At 37.5% G+C, this 22,285-nt stretch overlaps 1 protein-coding gene across 5 annotated transcripts in view; it reads right to left on the bottom strand.

Moving 5' to 3' along the window:
* Positions 1–13,191, bottom strand: part of TAB2 (TGF-beta activated kinase 1 (MAP3K7) binding protein 2) — a 78,564-nt gene extending 65,373 nt beyond the window's left edge. For 3 of the 5 annotated variants that reach the window (XM_057739678.1, XM_057739675.1, XM_057739676.1), the window contains exon 1: positions 12,787–13,191. The gene's annotated coding sequence lies outside the window, so the exon portion shown is untranslated. Of the gene's footprint in view, positions 1–7,920; positions 8,069–12,786 lie in introns of those variants that run through there. The other 2 variants (XM_057739679.1, XM_057739677.1) reach the window with 2 other exon arrangements.
* Between the last annotated feature and the right edge of the window lie 9,094 nt (positions 13,192–22,285).

Raw genomic sequence — 22,285 nt, 5'->3', positions numbered from 1 at the left:
CTGGTCTGGGAAGATCCCACATGCCGCAGAGCAACAAAGCCTTTGTGTCACAACTACTGAGCCTGCACTCTAGAGCCCTCAAGCCACAACTACTGAGCCCACGTGCCACAACTATTGAAGCCTGTGTGCCTAGAGCCCGTGCTCTACAACAAGAGAAGCCACTGCAATGAGAAGCCCACGCACTGCAATGAAGAGTAGCCCCCGCTTGCTGCAACTAGAGAAAGCCCATGCGCAGCAATGAAGACCCAACACAGCCAAAAAAATAATAAATAAAAAATTCTCTTTTAAAGAAAAGAAAACTGTCTCTATTCACAGACACATTAGAAAACCCGCAGAATCCACAAAGAAAACTACTAGAATTTATTAGCATAGCAAGGTCTCAGGATACAGGGTGAACTCACAGAAATCAACCATAGTGCTTGCTATACACTAGCAATAAACAACTGGAAACCAAAATTTAAAACACAGTATCATCTGCTCCCCCCCCCCCCCCCCGCCCCCATCAATGTATCTAGGTATAAATCTAGCAAAACATGTATAGAATTTGTGTGTTGGAAGCTGAAAAATGCTGATGAAAGAAATCAGGCAACCTAAATATAAGGAGAGAGAAACTGTGTTTACAACTTGAAAGACCTAAAATAAAAATGTCAAATTTCCCCAAATTGATCTAAGGGTTTAATGCAATTCCTACCAAAATCCCAGTATGATTTTTTTTTAATATATTCTAAATTTTCCACGGAAAGGAAATGGAGTAGTTAAAGCAATTCTGAAAAAGAAGAATTAAGTTAGGGAAATTTATCTGGTTTTAAGGCTTACCATAAAGCTACAGCTATCAAGACAGCATGGTACTAGTACAGGGATAAACCCAAAGGTCAATGGATCAGAATAGAGAATCTAGAAATAGACCCTCATAACCACGGCCATCTGATTTTTGACAAAGGTGCAAAAGAAATTCAATGGAGGAAGGATAATTTTTTTAACAAGTAGTATTGGAACAGCTGAACATTCCACAGACAAAAAATTAACATCAATCTAAGCTTCACACCTTTATGTGGAAATTAAGTAAAAATGGACCACAGATCTACATATATAAGATGTAAAGCTTTTTAGAAAACTTTTAGAAGAAAACAGGATAAAATCTTTGGAACCTAAGGTTAAGCAAAGAGTTCTTATTAGACAACAACAAAAAGTACAATTCATAAAAGAAAAAAGGTAAATTAGACTTTATAATTTTTTTTTCTCTGCAAAAGTCCCCATTAACAGAATGAAAAGATAAGCCACAGACCAGGAGAAAATATTTGCAAATCACATACTTGACAAAGGCCTTGTATCCAGAATATATAAAGAACTCATTAAACTCAACAAGAAGAAAACAATCCAGTAGAACTGAAGCAAAAGACTTGAACAGACACTTCACCACAGAGGATATAGAGACAGCAAACAAGCACATGAAAATACATTCAACATCATTAGCCATTAGGGAAATGCAAACTAAAGCTACAATGATATGTCACTACATATCTATTAGAATGGCTAAAATAAAAAATATACTGGCAATACCAAATGCTGACAAGGATGCAGAGAAATTAGATCTCTCATATACTGTGGGTGGGAATGTAAAAATGGTTCAGCCACTCTGGAAAAGTGGCAGTTTCTTACAGAGTTAAACATACATTTATCATACAACCCAGCGACTATTTCTGGGGATTTATCCTAGAGAGATGAAAACGTATTTTCACATAAAAGCCTGTGCAAAACTGTTCACAGCAGCTTTATTTTTATAGCCCCAAACTGGAAACACAGAAGTCCTTCAGTCAATGGCTGAACAAATTGTGGTACATGCATACAATGGTATACCTTTTAGCATTAAAATGGAATGAACTACTGATATATTAAATAACTTGGATGGATCTCAAGGGAATAACACTGAGTGAAAAAAGGCAACCTCAAAAGATAACATAATGTATGACTCCATTTTTATAACACTCTCAAAGTGAGAAAATTATAGTGATGGAGAACAGAACAGTGGTTGCCAAAAGGGTTAAGGCTGCGTAGCACAAAGCAGTTTTCTTGTGGTGATGGAACAGATCTAGTTCTATATCCTGACTGTGATGGTTACACGAATCTATATACGTGAAAATAATACAGAATTATACACATACAACCACTAACAATTAAATCATATTCTAAGAAGTGAGGGGGGAAAAGGCAAACAGCTGATGTCTTAAAACCTTTCAGTGGCTTCTAAGCTCATCCTGAATACTGAAATCCTTACTACAATCTAAAGACGCTATATGAAAAGCACATACACACTAGGCCCTCATCCACTCTTCTCCCTCTCTCTCAACTCTTCTTGCGCTTGGAACATGGCATGCATGCCCCCACCCTCTTTTTAGAAAGCTCTCTATTTGGAAAGCTCTTTTCCTTTATTACTTTACTCAGGTACCTGCTCAAATGTCATCTAATCAGAGAAGACTATCCTGTTGCCCCCCACATAAAGTGATGTCTTCTTCCTCTTTCTTTCTCTACAGGAACCTTAAAACCAACAAACAGAACTCAAATATCTCCCTCACCTGGTATGTTCTTGTACTGATGAATGGCAGGCATTATACTACTCAAGCCAGGGTGTATGTGATTCTTACCTTACTTCACGCTCAGTATTCTCTTCTCAAATTCATAACCTACTCTTCTCCTTAATTACAGTCTTAACTCACATCTTTATCAGTTCTCAAATAAATGGTTATAAGGCTACCTCCCTGCCCTCAGCTCTTTTCTAAATATTCTCCACACTGTAGCCAGAGGAATTTTTCTAGAATGTTAATTTAAACATTCCATCATTTACGGGATGAAGTCAAATCTATTTTACAAAGCACAGAAGTATTTTCATGCTCTTTATTCTCTTTTTTCCACCTCACTTTCAATTTACCCACCACTGGTACCTAATGCACTGTGGAACTATTCACAGTACTGAAGAGGTGTGGACTTTCCTACCTCCACCCTTTATGCGTGCTGTTCTCTCTGATTGAAATGGCCTCTCTTCTTCCAACTTGTGCTCCTCTTCCTTGCCTATCTGACACAGATGTGTCATCTTTCCTACGAAGAATTCCCTCTCATATAGCTCCTTCCCTCACTGAGCCAGACACTCCCTCCTTTAGATTCCTAAAGTGTTTTATGTCTAACCTTGTCACTGCATTTGCTAGTTAGTAGACTAGTTCGTATACCTGTCCCTTGAGGGCAAGAAAAATATCTTACTCATCTTTCCAATCCCATCACTTAGCAAAGTACCTGGCACACAGCAGGACTCAACACTAATTCCAATCTATTAGATAGGTGAATTAGGTTGACTAACAAAGTTAAGGAAGAGATGGCATGGTGAAAGAATGAATCAGGCAAGATTTCTTGAGTGAGTCAGCTATTTTTGCACAGCTGTATTATAGAAGGCATATGAAACAAATTCTATAGAGTTTCTGGTTTTTTTGGTCATGTGATAACCTATCGAAGTTGAAGTACTGATTCTGTAGCTTGGTTTGGTTAAAATCACCAGTTCACTTTTCCCATGAACCAGTTACCTTCCTCAAAAGAGTACTCCTTGTTCCATTCACAGAACTACAGCAACGGCTCTGAAAAGTCATCCTGTAAATTCATGCCACTGTGCATGAGGGGAAAATCTCAGGAAGAGAATGAGGATGTCTCACTCAGGCCAACGTCAGTTCAGCTAGAAAAATCTCAAAAAAGAAAAATCAAGCCCAACAAATACGTGTCAATACATTTTCATATGTAAAAAAGCAGAATCGGCTTCGAGGAAATGGAAATTCTTTTGGAAACCCCATTTCCACATGTTTATTTTCCCATTTCCTTAGAAAATCATCATAAAGTGGCAAACAGTACTCAGTCAAGTACAGTTCAGGTATATGCTAGCCACAAGGTAAACAGCAAGTTACTCTCAATGCAAATATACAGTACTTGTATTTTCACCAACTTTTGTCTGACAATGATCCTTAGATATCTTGAGTACTTTTTCTCTTCAATTCTAGTAACTACCTAACTGTGATGCCTACATATATCTGCTTGAGTTCCAAAGAGTAGACACCCATGTTTATCAAGTCACTAACAGCCTTTTAACAATTAACCAAGCAATTATACCACAATCTGTGCTCAATGAATTAAAATGGAACACCCACTCTGTTCTGAATCCCTTTTAAAAAGCAAATTTTCTTGCCTATATTGCTATCTCCTCTGTAACTATTTTTAGTGATAACTTAGCACCAATAAAAGCTGACTAACAGAAAATGTTTGCATAAGCATAACTGTAAAATATTGACACAAACTATATTATTAATGTTAAAATATTATTTATACAAATAGCAATTAATACTAATTAGCAGAGCAAAATATTCTACAACAATCACCAGTTCACTCAATGAATTAAGATAAAAAACTTTTAGGAAAACTCAAAGCAAAAAATCACAGTTAATCCAGTAATAAACATCAGGAAATCTAGCACTATCTTTTTTGAATGTGAAATATGGACAGAAAAGAATATTATTGAAATAATTGAAAAAATACTAACTAGCAATTTAAAACAAAAAAATTACAATGGTCCTCTTACACAGATAAAGTGGCATATGTTTTATAGTATTATATTTAACCTCATATATTTGGTGTGTTTTCAAAACCTGATCCATACCAATTTTCTAATGCTTTTCATACAAAAAAACTAAATTATGGGTTGTGAACTAATTTCAAATTTAAAATGTGGGCTTTTTTCATAGGAACAGGTAAGAAAAATAAAAAGAATTAATAATTTGCATGTTTATTTTGTAATTAAAAACATAATGGTGATGTTTTGTTTATTTCATCCTTGGTCTGAAGAGTTACAGTAAATTAAACAGAAGTTATTTCCCTTTTATTCTACTTGTCGGGGAAAACGAACTGAACAGGTATCCTGAAAGAAAAAGCTAACGAAGCTAAATTACAAATGTAAGATTACTTCCCATTATCTGAGCTACATGTGTACTAGAAAAATAATTCACCTTGTTCTATTTGAAAGATTAATACTTTTTGAAATTGAGCTTCACTAAATAGAAGCTAATATAAGAAAATTACAGGGAAGAAAATCTGCCTGAAAAAGGATAGGATATCATAGGATATATCAGACATTTTTTTTTTAAGCTCTTTATTGGAATATAATTGCTTTACACTCTTGTACCAGTTTCTGAGGTACATCAAAGTCAATCAGCTGCATTTACACACATATCCCCATATTCCCTCCCTCTATATCAGACATTTTGACCACCACTTACTGATGTCTACTAAGTTACAGGTAAGTACTGCACTAGGTAACATAACTATAGAGCTAGCTAACATAAGAAACAGATAATATAGTTAAAATTACCATGCAAGGTAGGTATTACTATACATATGTATTTTTCTAAAGAAAAGTCCTAGAATCAAAGAGTTTGAGTGATTAGCTTAAGATCACAAAGCTATTTAGTAATAGAATTCACATTTGCACTTGGGCTCATCTGACTTTAAAGCCCAGGTCTTTTCTTATTATACGTCACAGATTCCCAACACGTTAAAATTAAGATGTTTAGTTAAAAGAGTAGAAGTTGACAAGTTAACAGAGACCAACTCACACTCTCAGCAGCTGAGAGAATTAAAACTAGGGAAACTCCCTTCTACTCCTATTTTCCCAGTTCATATCGGAATGATTGTTTTTGTTGACTTCTCGACTAAACAAAACTTGCCTGGTGTGAGAACTGAGTTCAGCAACGTCAAATTGCTGATTTCAAGTTTTCATTTGTATTGGCAAGTACTTCCTCCCATTGATAGGGAATGGGAAATCATTCCACTGAACTGCCATTGGCTCTATGCTAATGAAACAAGCAGTATCTTTGGCCTGCCTGGCTGGCAAACTGACAGGAAGCTAACTTGTGATGTGCTCCATTTTGCTAACACTAAAAAGGTTAACATTAAGATATTATGGGTCAAAATAAGTTTTCCTTAATATAAATTTTAAAGTAGATAGAGTTTTCCTTAATGTAAATGTTAAGAGTAAATAAACTTTAAGGTAAAACTCAAAAGAAGAGTACTATTTAATAATTCAGGTGAAAGTACAGTTAATAAACCAAAGAATAAACAGAATTTACTGATTGAAAATTTACTCTTTTGTGCACTTTTTTCCCTCAGTAATTCACCGTCATCTGTTATTCACCCAGAACCTGTTTTCTGCACTAGCCAAACAGACAAGTTAAATGGTCAGACTTAACCCCCAGAAACTCTGAAGTTTTTGATAGTAACACTAATCTCTACAATATACCTCGGAATGTGGCATTGCTTTTAACTTACTATTTTGGTAAGCTTGGGTAGGGGCTGGTTGCAGAGATCACAAATTTTCTTTAACAGATTAGTTCTTTCAAATCATTTTATTAAAAACAATCAGTATTCATATATTTCCACCAAAATCTTTTAAATTCTACACTTCTTTACTCTTGCTTCCCCTGTCTCTCTGCAGGACCATTCCAATCTCTACTTTATTGTTTGGCTTCTGAGGCTTGTACCAGGACTGTTTTTGTTTTTCTTCTTAAGTGAAATAAGAATGCCATTTTCTTTAACAAGGCAATTAAAATACTACAAATTCTTAAAATGCCCTGGTCTATGTTGTACTTGTTTGTGGATAAATTAGACTTACTTTCGGAAGCCACTCAAACTGACACCCTGTAGTAGGATCCCTTTCCAGTGGCAGGCTGTTATAGCTCAAAACAAGCAAACAAAAACCCACAAGAGTATAAAAATATTCAATTGTAAGTATTTCTATCTCATTTCTAAAACAGTATTGTATCATACCAAATTTAAAAATTAAGCAATTTGTTTCTGCACATCTTCAAGGGGAATTCTTTTAAAAGCCAAGAAATATTTTGTATAAATGACTGAAGATCTTAGAACTTAAGGGAAGTCTTCAGTTTTAGGAAAGCTGAAATTATTATTCATTAGGCAGAGAATAACTTGCCACACAACAGGAAAAAGCTGACTGGTGCTAAGATTTAAACATCTGAAAAATGGTTACTGTTAAAGTAGGGTAGGGTGGGGTAGGATGTTTTCCCTTTTCTGTGAAAACACCAATATTCCCTACATCATAGGAATGTAAGAAAGCTACTGAGCCATTTAATTCATAATGTCAGTATAAATCTAGTTTCACTGAAATTGCCTTAAAGAGATAAGACAACCCTGTCTTTTCAAGGTTGGTTAAGAGCACAAGATTATGCACGAATTATTTTTTCTACTCTGCTTTTAAAAGTTGCGTTCACTTTTTTACTTTAATGTCAACTTAATAGGAATAGGTTAATGAATACTAAAATTTAGCTGCAAATAATTTATTTCTTTTCTTCCTTTCAATTTCCAGGATTTTTTTTCCAAACTTTTGGCTAGATTCAAAAAACTGGCATTCAGAAGACTTTATGTGATTAAAACTAAACTTTGTGCTTAAAACTAGAGATTCAAAGACTTAAGTCCAGTGCAAACACTTTTCAGAATCAGAAGATGCTTACTACTAAAAAGAGTTGTGATACACAGGAAAACTATCACTAAGAGCCATTCCACACTGAACACATAGTATTTCTTGAGCTCTAAGTACAGGCCAGGCACTGAAGATAATGGTGAAGTCAAGACTGAAAGGAAAATAAGACATGGTCTGTCCTTGAAAAACTCAGTTTAGTGATTTCCCAGGCTAAAAATGAAAAACAAATATTGCAATTTGATTGACTATTCCACTCTTTCTTCAAAAAACGAATCCACAACTGCATTATTTTCTCTTTGTAAAAGTTTTCCTTAAGAGTTTGTGAATTCTTTGGATTACCCCTCTTCACACAATAAAGGCATAATCATTAATGACAAAGCGAACATTTATTGAATACTTACACTGCAATAAATGCTTCACAAGTACTTCCATAAATTGGGATCTTGTACAATATTTTTATCCACTTGTCAAAATGCTGAGATCCAGCTCATCAACAAGATGTCACAACGTTCCTTCATCATAAAGACTAGGTTAACTCCTGACAGCATACTGAGTAGAAAACATATACAAAAGCTCCAGAAAGTACTAGTGACTATAAATTACAGTTGAATTTTAATTAACCTTATTCTATCAGAGAAGAGTGCTTTAGTTGTTCAAATAAAATGGTGTATTAAACAATGTCCCCTACAGTGCTATGAAAGCTTCTTGGACGGGTTACCAACTTCAACTATGTTTGTTTTACAACAGAACTCCAGATAAGCAACAGACAAAAAAGTTGCAATTTATTGAGCCCCTTCTATATATCTGATAATTTACACAAAATGTATAATTTATCATCACAACAACCTTATCGATATTATAGTCATTTTACAGAGAAGAAAACAAGTTTAGAGAGGCTGAGAAATTGTAGCTGGCCCCAAATCACAAAGCTCATAAGTGGCAAAACCAGGATTCAAACCAGGATAGCAGACTTCAAATTTTCTACTGAGCCACAAAACAGCTTTCTGAAGCACTAACAATAGGAAATTGCTATTAATGAAAACTCTGAAGTACAAACATAATGTTATTCCCAAGTTATGAAGTATATTTTTAAAAAAATTATTGGAGTATAGTTGATTTATAATGTTGTATTAGTTATGAACTATATTCTTAAAGAAAAAATTTATGTATGGAAGTTTTTGTTTTTGAAATCAAAGATAATACCATCATGCAGTTTTTAAAAGAGCAAATATGCATCTATTCCCCAACTCCCTTTGCAGCTTTACTTTTCTCCACAGTACTTTCTTCTCCCAGACACACTTGATTTTACTCATTTATTATGTCTTCCACTACTAAAATATAGACTCTAGGAGGACAGAAATTTTGTCTATGTTATCCACTGCTGCCACCTCCAACATCTCAAAGAGCCACAGCACATAGTAAGTGCTCAATAAATATTTGTGAAATGACAGAAAACTTGGCACCCAGTAGGTATTCAATAAATGTTAGTTTCTCTTTCTTTTGCTATGTAGGAAACACTAAAAAGGTTAATGTTAAGATATTAAAGGTCAAAAGAAATTTACCACTCCCTTGATACCAAATTTTGAACTGAAATAGATTAGAATTTCTTGTTAAAGTTTTACATTAAAAATGTTGAGGCAAATCAAAAAGGCACATTCAGCAAAGCCTCATTGATTAAGCATCAGGAGATGGGGGGGTCTACATGAATTACATTTTGAACAAAGCACTTAGTGCCAAAACTTTAATCAATTTTCATAGAGATCTTTTGTTGATATTAATATTCACAATTTTGCTTTGTGGCAATTCTGACTTGGATCTCCTTCTAAAACATCAACTTCTCAGCTGACACATCTTACTGTGCTTTTAACAGCAGCCCATTCCTTTTGCGGATTAAGAAATCAGAAACTAAGCATACTTTGTAAAATGAGTCAATAAAAATCAAAGTGAAAAGTCTAAGTGAAATGCATAGCTTTAATGCTAGAAGGCTAGTAGTAAGTACTACTTAGAATCAAACGTGTTTTGAGGGATGAAATATTTAGCAAATGAAGAAAAAGCCATTCTTAATCTCTGACTTTAACAAGATCACAAACAAGTTTAGCAGTTAACTAAAGAGAACGTAAAAAGTACAGTACTGGCCACCCCTGAGTACTTACTCAGGGCTTCTAGTTTTCTGATTAAGTAAGTGTCCTTGATTTTTTTAGGGTCAGAATCATAAAAAAATGAAATGTTAAAATACTATAAGTATTTTGGAAATATGAGCCAGAAGCAAATAAATATGAACATACATATGTTTAGATTTCACACAATTTCAGTCTCCAAATCCTTAACATCTTAATATAGATGATTTAAAATAAAATGACATATAGATTGTGAGAGCCTATCAAAAGATTCAGACCAAACCTCCTTAGAATAGTTCAGCACGATCATTTTCCTATGTTTGGCACCCACCACTACCCACACCTCCATTTTCCTAGTTGCCTAAAACTGTTCATCCAATCCTCAACCGGCATCTTATCCCCTATCTTCTCCTCATTACTGTTTTGCCCCATTTTCACATTTGCCTCTGTTATTTCCTCATAATCCTTCTATTTTATAGAATTCCAATCTTAGATGGATCAAATAAAGATGACATCAGTGAAACAAAGGAAAAGTGCTACTATTGTTCTCCTTTGGGTCATAGGTAGAGAGATACAATGGAATTGAAGCTTCTGTGAAATACAGTTTAACTTACAAACTTTACGTTTTAAAAATTATCAGGAACTTTTTTTTCAAAACATCTATAACAAGGTAAACACTGCCTTTTAAAAGCATGTTGATAATCATTAAAAAATACACTTGTAATCTTGATGAGTTTATACAACTAAAAAAAATCTGTTTCAGAAAATTCATACATTCCTCATGGGACTTTTTTGGCAGGAAACTGACAAAGTTTCATGTAAATAGTGCACATTACACCTATTTTGCAAAATACCATATGTTCATAGATACATATGCAAATTTCACCCTAAACAGTATTTTGAGAAAAGAATTTTCCTTACAGAGAAAACTATAGAAGTAGAATAAATTTTTATTTCTGTCAAGACCCAAGACTAATCATGTTAAGAAACTTAACCCAAGTGTAATGTGTTACTAATACTAAAGAAGCAGTACTCAATAACAACATAATGGGGGATCTGAGTAGTGCCTACTTCACTCTGCAGAGTTTAAAAACCTCCTTATTTCATTAGATGCAATAATTAAGGTTTAAGCAATATCACTAGTTGAAGGCAAGTGCTTCTTTCCGGTATAGAGAGGACCAAATATAGGTGTTATTTCAATTAAACTGGATTAAGTTAAAATTTATTTTTCAGGAAATTTGTATCAGATGAGACCGCCTGTTTACCCACTTTTTAACAAGGTACAAAAGCATAGGTTCTACAATGTGACAGTTCACTAAAGAGGAATGAAAGGCTTGCAGTTCATCAGTGTCCCCAGAGAATACTTTTGAACTCAAGAAAAGGTATTCCACGTGCCAAAGAGAAAAATGAAATAACCAAGCATATTCATTGGATGACTTACTCATCTAATTAACACATTCAATTTTCAGTTGATCCTTTAAAGATTTAAACCTTAAGCACCCTCTATTAGAAACTGATTAAAGACGGGGAAAAAACCCAACAGAAGTTCTGAATCACTGGAATTTTTGTTCTATTTCCTGTTAACACACTGATAGTGCCATCATTCAATATATTCGTTAAATACACGTTTTTTAAAAAGCTACAGAATTCTTTTTAAACTTGGCCCTATTTTAATTTGTAACTCATTTATCTGATAATTCTTCCCATTGTTTCTAACTTAAGTGGTCAGGCAAAGGGTACAATAAGATGAAAAGCATGTCTGTCTTTATTAGAAAATGCAATGGTTTCAAAATCTAAAGTTTCAAATTGTCAGGGTTTAAAATCAATCACGATTTCACCGTTACAAGGAATTCAAAGATATTTTTAAAAAGATGTCAATACTCTGCTACTGTAGGAAGAGTGTGATAAACAGTAGTAATGTAAAAACTGAAAGCAAAATTCTATTCCATGCCCACCAAAATTCCCGGCCAAATCTGAAATTGCATAAAGAACAAAATACTTTTTAGAGTGAGCTAAAGCACAAACTAACTTCTTTTATAAAATGTGAATCAACCTGACCCTAAAATTTGACAGTTTACAAACTTACCTAAAACAGACAAAATGGGTGCAAAATTATACTGCCTCACTGTTGCCTCAAATACGACCTTAGAGTTCAAGAACTTTCCAATTAACAGAGGCACTCACAACAGCCTCGCATTGGGGACCCGAATTCATGAATTACTGAGAACCCCCCGTGAAGCTGCAAATTCCCTCCACTCTCCTGGAAAACCCTCTTATCAGAAACATTTGAAGAATTTCTCCACAACAATTAAGCTGACTTGAAGAATGAAAACCTAACATCTCAAATATACTATATATGGAATGAAACATGACCAAACACATAAATACGAACCCACACGGTCTCTGACACTTTGGTATACCACTCTGCCCGAGCAATCCCACAGCATCAGCAACAGAAAGATACACCTGTCACCTGTTCAGCGATACTCAGACACTTTCAGCCTCCCTGCCACAACCACAATCTTAGGGTTCGAGGTCGATCGGACAAAAAGCTAGAATTATCCTCTGAAATCTAGGGGCCACACACAGAGGGGCTGGCTCCCCCCTTCAAGAAGGCTGCAGAAAACCAACACTGGAAAGGGAACGACGTTCTCCGCTCGACCCGCATGTAACTCCCGGGAGCTCTTCCCGCAACACCCGCGCCCCTAAGTCATCTTTACATGGGCCACGGCTCCCCCAAAGGCGTTCTCCTTCCCCCACGACCATCTCACACATGCCAAAGGGGCGGGCCGGGGGCACCCGTGCAGGCAGGGGCCCTCCCCACCCCCTGGCACCCTCCCCCACCCAGGGCTCTCCCGGGCGCCCGTCTCCAATGAATCTCCCCCTCCCCCTACACACTTAGTCCCCCGAGCCCAGGCCCGGCCCGATGCTCCCCACCCCCGCCCGGTCTAGAGGACTTGGGGGGCCTTCCTCTCTGCCTCGCCACTGGGGAAGGAGGCGGAGGGAGGAAGAGTGAGAGGAAGAAGCGGACGCCCTGCAAGGGCCTCGCGAGTCGGCAGAGTCCCTTCCAGATGAAGGGGGGGTGCGGGGAGCTGAGGGGAGAGCCGGGATTGGGGATCCCGCCGAGGCCCCGCAGCGCTGTCCGCTTACCCTTCGCCGCCGCCGCCGCTTCCCCCTCCTCCTCCTCGGCCGCCGCCGCCGCCTCTCCCGCTAGGGCAGCCGTCTCCACCGTCGCCGCCGCCGCCTCCACCACCACAGCCGCCGCCAGCGCCGCCGCCGCCTCCGATTCCACCCGGCAAGGGGGACACCTCAGCCCTCCCTCCCTCCCCGCTCAGCCCCTCCGATCGGCCGCCGCCGCCAACTCCCTCCGGCCGCCGCCGCCGCCGCCGCTCGTGGCTGAGGGGGAGGGGAGGGGGTCGGGCTGGGTCGCCCCGCCGGCGGCTGCTGCAGATCAAAAACGATGGCTGGGTGGCGTCGCCGCTCCCCGCTCCTCGGCTCCAGCTCGCTCGGCCTCCCTACCTCCTTCGGCCCCCACCCCCTTCGCGCTCGCCTGCCCTCCCCCCACCCCCCCAGCTCTCGCTCGCTCTCGCCGCGGCTCCGCCAGCCCAGTGCAAATCAAAATACTGTCACACAATATGGCGGCGCGGCCGCCGGCAAACACCGCGAGATCTGCGGGCGCTGCTGAGGCGGCGGCCGTGACGAGGCTCCCCCAGTCTGGCGGCCGGGGAGCGGCCGGCGGCGCGGGGATGCTCTTTCTCCGCCCTGTACCCCTCCCCCGACACTCGCAGACTCCACGCCAGTCTTGCGAAGGCTGGAGGGAGAACGCTGCCTGGCCGCGCGCACTGGCGCGGGCCGCCGCCGGGGCCGTGCGAGAGGGGGCGCCGAGGCAAACGGCCGGGGAGGGCCCGGGATCCTACTTTTTAAGTTTTCTCCTGGCCGCCGTTACTTGGAGGGGAGCGTGTGTGTGGAGAGAAAGAGCAGATTTTTTAACGGGGGCCGACGGCAGTTTGGGTTGAAAGGAGAAAAGAACTCAGCTCCCCGCGGCTCGGCGCGTCCGGAAGCGGGCGGCGGGAGCAGCGGGGCTGGCGGCCTCGCCGTGCGTGGAGGGGGTCCTAGAGCTCCGGGCGGGGGCGGACCCGACGCCGCGGCACCGCAGCCGCCCGGCGTCTACCCCGGGCCCGGGCCGCCGAGGCCGGCAGGTGGGCCTGCGGAGCAGGCGGGTGTGCGGCCGCTGCGGGGCGGGGACACACCCCCTTGGAGGCTGGCGGCCGCGAGGCCACCGGCTGACGGGGGTGACCCGAGAGGGAGACCAGAGTCCCGAGAGTGTGCGGGACACGTCCTAGAAGGCTCGGAACTCGCAGCTTTGAGTCTGGAAAAAAAGTGTTGGGCACTGAGTTTTCTTGAGCGCTGGAAAGGAAAACCAGTCTAAATGCTGCAAGGGTTTTGTTGTTTCGATTTTATTTTAATTGCACGTTCCTAGAAGTCCTAGAAGCAGAGCCAAATACACTTTAACTTGGGGTGCGGAGGGGGGGAGACTTCTGTTTCTATCTTCTTAAAGAAATATTTGTTTCATTTCCCCCTAAAATAAAACATGTTTAACACTCACACATTTCTCACTATGTAAGGTATGTATTTAAACATTCGAGTGCTTTAATGATGTCCAAAACACTACAGCATTTTTTTGTCCCTGTCCAAAATGTCCATCTCCCTGCCAGTTTCTTTCTTGAAACAATCCTTACTCCCCAGAAAAATCCTGCAGGACCATTTTTATTCTTCTGTTTCCAGTATGAGGGCTGTAGTTACAGAGAGAGCCTTTAACACACACACACACACACACACACACAAAGAAAACAAAAAAACCTCTTAAGAAGTACAGTCTTCTCTGCTATTAACGTACTTTTGCTAGTTCTTTCCCCCTCACTCATCATTTAAAAATACCTGAAACATGGGGATAGGGCACCAATTCAAAAACCTTTACTACGTCAAAGGCCGAAAGTACTTATTATTACTTACCGTATCAGAATTTAAGTATTTTTCTCTCCATTGTCGATATCATTAAGAGGAGTAAATTAGGATTTAAAAACATGCAAAGACTACAGTTTTAATGTATGCGATGCTGGGTAATAAAAAGCACTGAACCTTAGTGCTTTAAAATAGTCCTCTCTGAAGAACTATTTCCATACTAAATGTTAAAGTAATTGGTGAAATGAATTTAGAGAAACTGAATCCATTATTAAGTAAATTTTACTTCTCTTTGAAGCCACTATATAGAATCAACAATTGCTTTTGAAATGATAGAATTATGTATTTTATACAAAATGTTTTTAGAAATTTATTTAATGAAATGTATACATACATATTTTTATGGAAATATAATGCTTTATAAACTTATGAATACGATAGGTGTGAATAGCTCAAGTCTAAGAACCAGTGGGTGGCAGAGAAGGTATGTATAACAACACATCCTTGCACCAACACTGAAGAGATTTAACCTGTATCTAATCATGAGAAGCATCAAACAAACCCAAATAGAGGAAAATGCTGCAAAATAACTGGCCTGTATTCTTAAAACACTCTCAATGTCATGAAAACAAAACAAAACTACAGATTAAAGGAAACTAAAGACATGACAACTAAATGCAATGTGTGACCCTGAACTAGATCCTTTACTGGAGTAGAAAAATGCTATACTTTAGAACATTATTGGGATAATCGATTTGGTTGGAATATGAACTGTAGATTAAAGTATGATATCCATGTTAAGTTTCCGAATATATTATGTATGAGAATATCCTTGCTCATCAGAAAACACACTAAAATATCAAGGAGTAAAGGAATATTATGTATGCAATTTTCTCCCAAATGAATCAGAAAAAATAAAGTATACACCCTTATGCATATGTATACATCTGTCACATCTCCCATATACATATACAGAAACAGATTAATAAAAATTGATGAATGTAGGTTATTATTTTTTTACTGAAGAATCAGTTTTATTTCTATTGAGGTTCAAATAGGATGAAAAAAGGGTTTATCTTATTAAAGAAGGGATTTAAAATGAGCCATAACAAAGGACTTCTAAAAAGTGAGGTTTCCAAAATACAAGAACAGATGGATTCCTAGAAGAATAATTCACAGGATAAAAGAGAAGATATTTTCTTTTTTGAAGTCTGTAACAAAAGTATAGCTTATTTTTCAAGGATGGTTTAACTGTTCTCATGCTGGAAGGTGGCAGGATGTATTTTTTTTTTTTTGTAGCAAAAACGTAATATTAAATTTACCATCTTTACCATTTTTAAGTGTACAGTTCAGTAGTGTTAAGTATATTCGCATTATTGTGAATCTCTAGAACTTTTTCATCTTGCAACATTGAAACTCTATACCCACTAAACACTAATTCCCTAGCTCCCCTCCCCACAGCCCTTGGCAACCACATGGTTATTTTTAAATTTTAAAATATGTTTAAATATTTAAAAAAACTTGGCGAATATGGGAATTTCTCTACTATTGCAATTTTTCACTGTATGAAATTATTGCAAAATAAAAAGTTTAAAAAAAACCAAAGAGCTTTAAACCGCAGAGTTCCCTACTTAACCAAGAGAAGGAATGTTGTGAGTTGGACAGGTAGAGATAGAGAAATAGATATCCTTTCACAATGAAACTAGCCATCTGTTTTTCAGTAACAGAAGGCAGTTTTGGTCATTCAACTTTTCCTTCTTCTCCCCTATTTAATCTACTTGAATTTGGAAGAAAAATAGTTAGGAACCCTTACTATGTATTTGGTAAATGTGATATCCATATTTAGTGATCCAATAAGTATGCAGTGTCTATTATCCACAGGACACTGTGGAGAAAACAAGAGAGAACAAAACAGACTGTGCCTTTCAGATGCTCTCTGTAATGATTAGAGAGATAAAACAAGATATAACCCCTGTACTACATTCAGGGGCCTTTTAGTCTAGTACTGTGTGGCCACTAGCTACCTGTAACTATTTACATTTAAATTAATTAAACAAAATGAAAAATTCAGGCCCTCAGTTGCATTAGCCACATTTCAAGTGCTCATTAACCATCTTCACAGAAAGTTCTATTCATGAACAGCACTGGTAATAGTGCTGTTATATAGTGTATTTATCCACTATATAAATAACATCAATAAAAACTAGATGGTAATAAACACCATGGAAGCTTAGAGGAAGGTGAGTTTACTTTCCAAGGGGTGGCAGTAGGGAAAATGTCAGGGACAGTTTCAGGACGATTGTGTACAGCCAAGTGGAGATGGAGCAAGAGTATTCCAGGCAGAGACAACATGAACAAAGCGGGAAAGGAGAGGCATATTCAAGGGATAGCACTTAGGTCTGTATATCCATAGCACAAGGTATGTAAAGGAGTGTAGCACTAAGCTGCTGAGCTTGAACTATTCTCTGAGCAATACGAAGTTATAAAGGTCTTTGGACAAGACAAAAAATATGATCAAATAGTTCTTTAGGAAGGATAATCTAGCAGCAGATGTATGAAATGGATTAGAGTTGAGGGCATAAAGATCACATAGCATTGCAGTAGCTCAAATGAGAGAAAATGAGTTGATATAAAGTGGTCTACCAATAAGGATGTAAGAAATTTCAATTTAAAATGGCTTAAGCAATAAGGAAATTTATATCTCACACGTTCAGTAATTACAAAGTTGAATAAACTTCGGGTTTGAAAGATTCAAAAGCTTGATAGTATGATCAAAGACCAAGTTCTTGCCATCTTTGCTCTGATATCTTGGGTGTTGGCATCAATCTCCAGCTAATAATAGCAAGATGGTAATGGCAACTCCAAGTATCATTTCCTGAGGTCATAATGTTCAGAGGAAGAAAAGAGTTATTCTTAAGAGAGGGAAAATATTTCCCAGAACCACTCCCCTAATTCCCCCTCTGGCTTCCCTCCCATCTCCTAAGCCATAGTTGAATCACATGCCTTTTCATGAAGCAGTCCCGGGTTTACATGATGGAACAAGTGTCAAGGAGTCAAAGAGGGAGAGATGAGAGTCAAAGGTGACTCTACAATTTAAGTTTAAATGACTAGGGTCCATAGGAAGAAGAGAAATTATTGAGGGAAAGATGATGATTTTTGTGAGAGTTCTTCTAGTTTGAGGTATCTAGGTGGAAATGATCAACATGTGAAAACATAATATTGACATCCAGAATGAAGATCATAGTTGGGGATATGCAGTGGATGTCCTCTGCAGAGAGAAAATCAATGAAGCTGTGAGATTGCCAAAGGAGGGGAGGGATAGAGAGGGTCTACACAGCACAGTTTCTGAAAATAAGGTGGATACAGGGAAAGCATAGTCTGATAAGTGGGCAAACCTGGGCTGTATATTATACATAAATCAAGGGGATTGGATGGAGTTTCAAGAAAGCCAACAGTATTAAGTGCTATGGAGAGATTCAGGATGATGCAGATTTAGAAACATTGGGTTGCCAACTAGGTAATTGTGATCTTTAAGAGAGTTAGAGTTTAAGAGAGTTGTTTCATAGTAAGGTAGAAACAGATATATTTCATGAGTTAAGGGATAAGCAGAGAGATAGGTAGAAGCATGAAATATTGACTATTCTTTCAAAAAGTTTAGTAGTCACAAAAGGGAAAGCTATATGAATGAAGGTGTTTATAGCAATATTTATTTATAAGACTAAAAATTGGAAGCAACTGAAATTTCTAAATATATATTGTTTTAAAAATTAGGGTTTGTGTACTCAATTGTATGTGATGCAGTCATTTAAAATAATTATTAAGATTATGGAATGACATGGAAAAATATTTAAGTAAAAGAAGATAGAAAACTGAAAAAGAAACACCAAAGACATAGATTATAACAGCAAAAAGTATATATATGTGTGCAATATAATACTATAAAATATATTAAATAATTATAATTGTTTTGAGGTTGTTGAACAATGGGATATATATTTCCAAATTTTGTATATTATAGGAATTTTATAATTAAAACACACATGCATGTATTTTAAAATATTATTAATAGAGACAAAATAAAAGACAGAGAATGGTAACTTTAGGTAACTGTAAGGTTGAAAAACATTTGCTTTTTTTGTTATTTGTTTTGCTTTGGCAGGAAATAAAAAGCATTTGGCTCTGTTTGTAGGTGGAGAGAGGGGATAATTCTAAGTAGAGAGAATGACTGAAGGTGCAAGAATGGTGTGATGACTCTTGAGCATCTAAGAGAAACTTACAGGAATAACATTGAAGGCATAAGAAGAGAGTTTAGCTTTTTAGGACAAGGGACATTTTCTGAGACAAAAATAATAAAGGAAGAATATCCTAGAATATTTGTGTGTGTTCATGCATGTGTGTGTGTTTGTGTGTGTGCAAACAGAAAGGCGATTCTAAAATTTATGTGGAAATATAAAAGTCTATAGTAAACAAGACAATTTTGAGGAAGAACCAACTTAAGACTTACACTACCAAGTTTGAAGACTCATTAAAAGTCTCAGTAATTAAGATAGTGTGGTATTGGCACAGGGACAGATGAACACACAAAAGGAACATAATAGAGAACCCAGAAATAGAACTTGACTAATGACAAAGGCATTGCTGCAATTCAGTGAGAAAAGGATATATTTTCAACTAATGGTGCTGGAACAATTAGCCATTCATATGGGGAAAAAAGGATACTTGACTCCTACCTCACACCATATACAAGAATTAATTCCAGATAGATCATAGACCTAAATGGCAAGTTTGAAAAGCTTCTGTTAATCAAAGACAATATCAGGAAAGCAAGGAAGAGAGAATATATTTCAATACATATATCTGACAATGAATTCACATTCAAAATATATGAAAAAACTTCCATAAATCAGTAAGAAAAACCACACAACCCAATTTTTAAAATAAGGCAAACCTCTTGAAGAAGTACCCTACAAGACAATTTCCAAATGGCCAATAAGTTCACAGAAAAGTGTTCAACATGATTTCTTATCAGGGAAATGCCAATTACAATCACAGTGACATATCAGCTACCCACCAGAATGGCTAATATTGCAAAGTCTAACAGTGCCAAATAGTAGCAAAGAAAACAACCCAAATGTCCATCAACTGATAAATGAAATATTATTCAGCAATAAAAAGAAATGAAGCACTGATACATGCTACAACAGTGATGAACCTTGAACACCTTCTGCTAAATGAAAGAAGCTAGTCGCAAAGGACCACGTACTGTGTATTTCCATTTATATGAACTGTCCAGAATAGGCGAATTCATACAGATAGAAAGTATATTAGTGGTTGCCAGGGGCTGGAGGAATCAACAGTCCCTTTCACAGACTCAGCTACTCTTTGCCTCAGGACTAGACTTGAAAACAGAGAGAATTAGAACGGCTACTCTTCTCATCTTTGTCTCTCCCTTTTGCCCTACATCATAAACTCTCTATAAAAACCTGTTTCATTCAGAATAGTTTATGTCAGCATAATTAGCAAGGGTTTACAATCCATAATCTATGTTTAGGCTGGACTTGCGTGCTCAATATTTTTAAGGCTCTTTTCCACCTTTGGATAACCATTATTTAAAAAGCCTGTTATCTTCCCGACCAACCAGTCATGCTGATTTCCATTTTTGAGACTAGATCATGATACAAGACCTTATCAGAAATTGTTGCTACTGTCTGATGTAGAATATGGCACGTCGATACATTGGCGTGATGCATAAATGTGATAGGAAGCCCGGGCATACAAAACTTACCAGGTATAAACCACTATTTCTTATACAGTGCTTTACAGTTTACAAGGTTTTTTTCACATATGTTAACTTCTCTGTTCGTCACAATTTCTTTTGTATTATACATTATTACTACCACCACCAATTCACAACTAAAGATTTTAAGGTTCAAGAGGTTAAAGGACTTACTTTAGATTGGGTAATCTAAAATCATTATTATGTGAACAGTAGGGCTTTGAACACATCCTCTGACCAGGTAGCTCAGGTTCTTTTCACCATCCCATCCTGCAAGACATCTTCTCTTTGCTTAAACAATTTACAATGGCGATAATAACAGGGTGGGCAGTTTAAGAGAAACAAAGTTACTCTGGGAATTCAGAAGCGGAGGATATCACAGGAAAGGTTTCTTGGGGATGATAATGATATTCCGGATGGGTCTTGAAGAAGTGATGGGATTGCAAAAGACAATGTTAAAAAATGTAAGGGTAACCATGAAAATAATAGAAATAAAATCTTTAGATTCTAAAGCTGAAGAAGAAAAGCAGGTGGTATTATTAAACACTTTAAAAACCAAAAGAAAAGAAAAAGAAAAAACAAGCAAAGAAAAAGAATAGCAAACAAAACACAAAGAAAGATGCAAAAATAAATCTAAATATTATCAGTTATCACAGGAGAGGTAAATGACTACATTCATCGATTAAACACAGTGAGAGAGAGCCATCATTGAAAATAGAGAGGCTGAAAACAAAGGGATGAGAAAAAGTCACCATTTAAATGCTAAAAGAAGAAAAACAAAACAAAAATAAGGGAAGGCCTTCCAGGTGCATGTAATAGTGGGAACAAAACCATAGAGTCAGAAAAGCATAGAGCATGGTTTGGGAATATTTAGTAGTTTGGTTTTGTTGAACTGTAGGAAAAATATAGGATAGTGGTAGGAGAGGAGACAGAAAAAGGTAGCACTGTGAACTAAGTCTGGTGAGCAGTGGTGTGCTATTCAAGTCTTATGAGCAATGGAATATGCTTGAATCTGTACTTCATCTGTCCTCTATTCAGGTGCAGAAGGAAGAGAGTGGAGGTGGGAAGACCACAAAGCCAATCATTTCTAGGCAAAGGTATGGACAAGCTGAACAAATTTATGGCAATTAAAAAAAGAGTCAGAGAAATTTTGATGATAGATTTAAAAAAAAATCATGTTAGGCAAATGAAAGGGGTGAGGGAAAAAAACTTATCAAAGAAGATTGATTTTGAGCCTAAAAAACAGAGTGCATTAACAGAAACAGAGAAGTGCTTTTGGTGGAATTAGAATTAGATTTTCAATGTGTTGAGCAATGGTTTTAGTTGCCCTCTGCACCTTTCCAAGCCTCTGTCATTCAAATGTTTAAAGATGAGGGGTTGAATTCACAAAGAATAAGAATGGCCAATAAATGTATGAAAATATGTTACCTCATTGGTAAAACAGTAAATGATGTTAAAAAAACAAAGGAGTTATTTTTTTCTTCCAGTCTATCAGATGCAGAAAGATTGAAAAGACCAACTATTCAGAAACAAACTTGAGAAATATTTAGGATTTATAAGAAAATGAAAAGCTCTACTGAAGAGGATAAAAGAAACACAGAAAAAAATAGAAACAATATATTCTTGAGTTTGAAGACAATATTTTAAGTACAAAATCATCCCCAAGTTTACAAATTTAACACAACCACAGTCAAAGGTTGACAAAGTAATTTTAAAGAGCATCTGGATATTTTATTATTTAAAAGTTGCAGAACAGTGTGTGTTGCCTACTACAATTTGTGTAAAGAAAAGGGGAAATACACACACACACTGGAGAGGAAAATGGGGGCAGCTGAGGGGGAGAGAGTGAGATATCTCATTTTTTTAAAATTAACTTTTATTGAAGTATAGTTGATTTACAATGTTGTATGA

Source organism: Hippopotamus amphibius, chromosome 6 (genome assembly GCF_030028045.1).
Source record: "Hippopotamus amphibius kiboko isolate mHipAmp2 chromosome 6, mHipAmp2.hap2, whole genome shotgun sequence".
Classification (NCBI taxonomy): Eukaryota; Metazoa; Chordata; class Mammalia; order Artiodactyla; family Hippopotamidae; genus Hippopotamus; species Hippopotamus amphibius.
This window is presented reverse-complemented; position numbering and strand designations above follow the sequence as displayed.